Source organism: Alexandromys fortis, unplaced genomic scaffold (genome assembly GCF_014885135.2).
Source record: "Alexandromys fortis isolate MF-2015 unplaced genomic scaffold, M_Fortis_MF-2015_v1.1 scaffold_177, whole genome shotgun sequence".
NCBI classification, from domain to species: Eukaryota; Metazoa; Chordata; class Mammalia; order Rodentia; family Cricetidae; genus Alexandromys; species Alexandromys fortis.
Genome location: NW_026068056.1, coordinates 2,289,572 through 2,296,337, shown reverse-complemented (window position 1 = coordinate 2,296,337; position 6,766 = coordinate 2,289,572).

Genomic DNA, 6,766 nt, shown 5'->3' with positions numbered 1-6,766 from the left:
CAACAACCAAACCCTCTTGGTTCTAATTTCATTTCTGTTGCTGTGATATAACTAACACCCTGAAAAAAAAAAAAAGGGAGGACTCTGGTGGTTTGAAAGAAAATGCCCCCCCAATGAGAGCAGCACTATTAGGAGGTGTGGCCTTATTGGAAGTAGGCATGGCTTTGTTGGTGGAAGTGTGTCACCGTGGAGGTGGGCTTTGAGTTTTTTTGCTTAAGCTTCACTAAGTCACACAGTAGACTACCTGTTGCCAGCAAGATGTAGGACTGTCAGCTACTCCTCCAACACCATGTCTGCCTACATGCCACCATGCTTCCCTCCACGATGATAATGGAGGGAACCTCTGAAACTGTAAGCCACCCACCCCAATCAAATGTTTTCATTTACAAGAGTTTCTATGGTCATGGTGTCTCTTCACAGCAATAGAAACCCTAAGATAAGGACTTTATTTCAGTTAACAATTTCAGGTTATAGCCCATCATAGCAGGGAAATCAGGACAGGAACTTGAGGCTAGTCACTTCATGACCAATCAAGGGCAGAGAGAAATGAATGCTGCCTGAAATGCAGGTAGCTTTCTTTACTCTTTCTTATACAATCTAGGATTTCCTGCCTACTTCCCTAGAAGCCACCCACAGTGGGCTAGGTCCTCACACATCAACTAGAGAGTAATCAAGACAATCCCCTATAGGCATACCCCACAGGCCAATCTGATTTAGACAATTACTCTTTGAGAGTCCTTTTCTGTGTGATTCTCCATTGCAGCAATTTGACAATTAAAACTATCATATAAATATCCCAAATAACCCCATCCTGTTCCAGCAAGGCTGTCCTTCAGAGATGAAGGGGAAGTAAAGAATTCCCTAAAGTAGTTCATTCCTATTAGACCTGCCTTGAAGAAATTGCTAATGGACATCCTTAAACTCAAAATACAAGAGTGTACTGTAATGGGGGTATTAAAATTATTTTTATCTCTAGCATAAAAGATAGAAGTACTAAAATACTACAAGTACATTACACTGTTAGTGGGTACAACAAGGGGGTGTGAACTGTGACAACCAAATGCCAGGGATGTGTATGCTGTGGAGAAGCGACAGTGTAGTTTCCAAATGTGAGTCAAGTCCTGTCAGTTTAAAACACTCTCTTATAACTACCAGATTTTAATGCAAGCCTCGAGGTAATTACAAAGAAAAAAACCTGTAATGGAGACGGAACAGGTAAAGAGAAAGGAATCAAAGTACACCAGTACAAAAGACTCATAAAAAAACAGAACAAAGGATATGGAAGCAGAGAGGGAAATCAGAGAAGCATCACCTTTCACGATAGCCATAAACAGCATAAAATATCTTGGGGTAACTCTAACCAAGGAAGTGAAAGATCTATTTGACAAGAACTTTAAGGCATTGAAGAAAGAAATTGAAGAGGATACCAGAAAATGGAAGGGTCTCACTTGCTCTTGGATTGGGAGGATCAACATAGTAAAAATGGCAATTCTACCAAAGGCAATTTATAGATTCAATGCAATCCCCATCAAGGTCCCATCAAAATTCTTCACAGATCTTGAGAGGACAATAATCAACTTTATATGGAAAAACAAAAAACCCAGGATAGCCAAAACAATCTTATACAATAAAGGAATTTCGGGAGGCATTACCATCTCTGACTTCAAACTCTATTACAGAGCTTCAGTATTGAAAACAGCTTGGTATTGGCATAAAAACAGAGAAGTTGACCAATGGAATCGTATAGAAGACCCGGATTTTAGCCCACAAACCTATGAACACCTGATTTTCGATAAAGGAGCTAAAAGTATACAATGGAAGAAAGAAAGCATCTTCAACAAATTGTGCTGGCACAACTGGATGTCAACCTGTAGAAGAATGAAAATAGATCCCTATCTATCACCATGCACAAAACTCAAGTCCAAATGGATCAAAGACCTCAATATCAATCTGAACACACTGAACCTGATAGAAGAGAAAGTGGGAAGTACCCTACAACAGATGGGCACAGGCGATCGCTTCCTATGTATAACCCCAGCAGCACAGACACTAAGGGCAACATTGAATAAATGGGACCTACTGAAACTGAGAAGCTTCTGCAAAGCAAAGGACACTGTCACTAAGACAAATAGGCAACCCACTGACTGGGAGAAGATCTTCACCAACCCTGCAACAGACAAAGGTCTGATCTCCAAAATATATAAAGAACTCAAGAAACTAGACTTTAAAATGCTAATTAACCCAATTAAAAAATGGGGCACTGATCTGAACAGAGAATTCTCAACAGAAGAAGTTCAAATGGCCAAAAGACACTTAAGGTTATGCTCAACCACCTTAGCGATCAGGGAAATGCAAATCAAGAGAACTTTAAGATACCATCTTACACCTGTCAGAATGGCTAAAATCAAAAACACCAATGATAGCCTTTGCTGGAGAGGTTGTGGAGAAAGGGGTACACTCATCCATTGCTGGTGGGAATGCAAACTTGTGCAACCACTTTGGAAAGCAGTGTGGCGGTTTCTCAGGAAATTCGGGATCAACCTACCCCTGGACCCAGCAATGCCACTCTTGGGAATATACCCAAGAGATGCCCGATCATATGACAAGGGCATTTGTTCAACTATGTTCATAGCAGCATTATTTGTAATAGCCAGAACCTGGATACAACCTAGATGTCCTTCAATGGAAGAATGGATGAAGAAAGTGTGGAATATATACACATTAGAATACTACTCAGCGGTAAAAAACAATGATTTCTCGAATTTTGCATGCAAATGGATGGAAATAGAAAACACTATCCTGAGTGAGGTAACCCAGACCCAAAAAGATGAACATGGGATGTACTCGCTCGTAATTGGTTTCTAGAGATAAATAAAGGTCAGTGAGTCTATAATTTTATTTCCTAAAGAAGCTAAATAAGAAGGTGATCCCAAAGAAAAACATATAGCTATCCTCCTGGTTATGGGAAGTAGACAAGATTCCGGGCAAAAATTGGGATCTTGGGGGTGGGGTGGGGGTAAGGGGAGATGGGGAGAGAAAAGTGAGAAGGGGAGGTTGGGGGAAACTTGGGAAACGGGATGATTGGGATAAAGGAAGGTTGGATACGGGAGCAGGGAAGCACATATCTTAATTAAGGGAGCCATCTTAGGGTTGGCAAGAGACTTGGAGCTAGAGGGGCTCCCAGGTGCCCAGGACGATGTCCCCAGTTAGTTCCTGGGGCAGCTGAGGACAGGGAACCTGAAATGACCCTATCCTATAGCCATACTGATGAATATCTTGCATATCACCATAGAACCTTCATCTGGAGATGGATGGAGATAAAGACAGAGACCCACACTGGAGCACCAGACTGAGCTCCCAATGTCCCAAGGAGGAGCAGAAGGAGGGAGAATATGAACAAAGAAGTCAGGACCACAAGGGGTGCACCCACCCACGGAGACACCCCTTGGGAGCTCACCAAGGCCAGCTGGACTGTGACTGAAAAAGCATGGGATAAAACCGGACTCTCTGAATATGGCAGACAATGAGGGCTGCTGAGAAGCCAAGGACAATGGCACTGGGTTTTGATCCTACTTCATGTTCTGGCTTTGTGGGAGCCTAGCCAGTTTGGATGTTCACCTTCCTAGACCAGGATGGAGGGGAGAGGACTTTGGACTTTCCACAAGGCAGGCAACCCTGACTGCCCTTCAGATTGGAAAGGGAGGGGGAGAGAAGTGGGGGGAGGGAAATGGGAGGCGGGGAGGAGGCGGAAATTTTTTTTCAATAAAAAATTATATTACAAAAAAAAAAAAACCCAAAAAACCAAAAAAACAGAACAAAAATAAAAACAGCAACAGAGGAAGAAAGGGCCAGGGATCCTAGAGCAGTAGACAACAGACAAACAGCAACAGCCTTACTTAGCAAAATCTACTTTACTTGTTATTATGCTTACAGTTCCGGGAACTGAAACCTGAGCTGCATGCAAGTGGTTTGCTATCTAGAAAACCCTGAAGATGCCATAATAATATAAAAGTATAACTTCTCCCCCAAAAGACAGGGTAGATGGGAACCCCCTCCCACTTTCCCAAGATCCAACTGTTGCTACACACCAGGGACTCACTAAGTTAAGGACACAGAAGCAGAAAGTGCAAAGTCAGTTCAAAAAGAGCAGTGGAAGGGAATGGGGTGGACACATGTACATCAGACAAAACCCTGTCCTAAACTCTCAAGTGCCACATTCCCACCACCTCTGAAAGCAATCTCTATCAAAATCCAATGGCAACTCCTCCCACAGAAATAGGCAAAAGGCAAAACCAAAACCAAAAATTCATTTATAGCACATTAGACCACAAAGAACTAAGTGATCTTAAGAAAAACAAAGCGAGGATTTCACTCTCCTGATTTCAGACTACATCACAGTGGCAGTCACTAGAGCAGAATGGTCCTGGCACAACAGTCAGACAAGAGGATCAAAACACGAATAACTAATATTTACACAGGGTGCAGAGAACTGACAGTAGGGAAATCATTGTCTTCAATAACAGTGCGGGAAAACTGGATATCCATAAGCTAAAGAACTAGACACCTAAGCCATACATAAAAACCAACTCCCAACTGATCAAAGCCTGACACTGTGGGTCTGGAGGAAAACACAGGGAAAGGCTGTTTGACTCTGGTCTTGGCAATGACTGTGGATGGAGTTATTAAGCATGGAGCTATTAAGATTCCACAAGGAAACAACAGTATAAGGTATAAGGCAGCCTTCGGGGCTTGTTCCAAGGTGACCGGAGTTCAATCCCCAGTACCTACCTCCAAGTAGGAGGAACCAACTCCTTTGAGTTGTCCTCTGACCGCTAAGTGTAAGCCACGGCGCGCGCGCACACACACACACACACACACACACAATAATAAAATGTAGAAAGGTTGCTTTCAGGATGGGTGAAGGCATTTGCAAATCCTGTATCTTATATGGGGTTAATATGCAAAATGCATAAGGAACTCATACAACTAAATGAAAAAAAAAAACAAACAAAACCCTCACAACTTGATAAAACAAACAAAAAAACAGGCTAAGGATCTGAATACGTTTTTCTCCAAAGTAGACAGAAAAGGCCAACAGGAGTGCGGAAAGGCTGCACATCACTCATCAGGAGGGGAATGCAAATCATAACCATAGTGAGGCATTGCCTCCCCCTATCTATATGGCTACTGCTAAAACAACGCAACAAGTGTCGGAAGTGTGTGAACAAAAGGTAGTCCTTGTACTGTGTGTGTGGGATGAAAATTTGTACAGCCATTATGCAAAACAGGGGAGAAGTTCCTCAAAAAAAAATTAACAATAGAAATGTCATAGAGTGCAGTAAGCCCACTGTTGGAACTGAGGTCTGAGTGCCAGAGACACAGCACCCCATGTTCACTGCAGCAGCACCTACAAGAGCCTGAGTGTCTATGAAGGGGTGAATGGATAGAAGGAACATGGCCTGAACACACAACACACACTTAGCCTTCTCAGAACAGTCCTGTCATTTGTGACCACACGGACGGCACCATGGAGAGTGAAATAAGCCGGACACAGACACTACACGACATCACCTTTCCATGATCTAAAGCAGAGTAGGACAGTGCTTGTCAAGGCTGGGGCAGTTGGTTCAAGGGTTCTGGCATCGTGCTTTATTGCACAGCTACCACAGCTAACAGCTGGGTCATGTACTTAAACACATCTGACACTGACTTCACCAACCATACCCAAGCCACAGTAAAATGAAGGGATGGGAATGGACTTTGGAAAACAGAGGATGTGCTCATGACCTTGATGGTGCTGACAGTTTCATGTGGGCATACTTATGCCCAAACTCATCAAACTGTACACACTGAAACGGTTTGCATGTCAATCACACAGGCAGTTTAAAGTAACATGGAGTGATGGCTATGTGGATAAGAGCACTGCTAGAGGACCCAGGTTCACAGGGCTCACATGGCAGCTCACAACATACATGCAAGCAAATCACTGCACACAGATAAAACAGGTCATAGCTCCTTGCCTTATACTAAGGTAATATGGGGATCTAGAAGTTCGTAGTGATATCAAGTGAGGGAAGGGTGCTGCTTCTTACTGTAGAATAAGAATAAACAGGCGGGAGTGGTGGCACACGCCATTAAGACCAGCACTTGGGAGGCAGAGGCAGGCAGATCTCTGAGCTTACGGCCAGACTGGTCTACAGAGTTCCAGGACAGCCAGTACTACACAGAGAAACCCTGCCTCAAATAAACAAACAAACAAAAAGAATAAACACAGAAGAAATAAAAAACCACCCAGACACTGTCCAAGCGAGAGTTGTCAGAAAAGGCTCACCCCTTGTGATGCGCAGCAGTTCCCTCCAGTTGAGTATGACCATAGCCAGAAAAGCCACATGATAAAGGGAAGAGTCTGGTGATGAACTAGGTATGAATAATCTTACAGCCCTGTATCAGCAGTTTCTGGGATGGCAGAAGCAACTCTTTCCTATGGGACCCAAGCCAACTTCTCACATAGACTCAAGCCAGCCTCAGAACTCAGTGGTGGTGACACACTACAAAAAACAGCTTAAAAGAGGTTTATTTTAAAGTAAAGTTTACATCTTTATTTTATAGATGAAATTCCCCATTTTAAAAAAGTGGTTTTATAGTTTGTTTGAGTTATAGTTTTATAGTAAGTTTGTTGTTTGAGACAGGGTTCTTTATGTAGTTCTGCCTGTCCTGGAAGTCACTATGTAGATCAGGTTGGCTTTGAACTCAGTGATCCACCTGC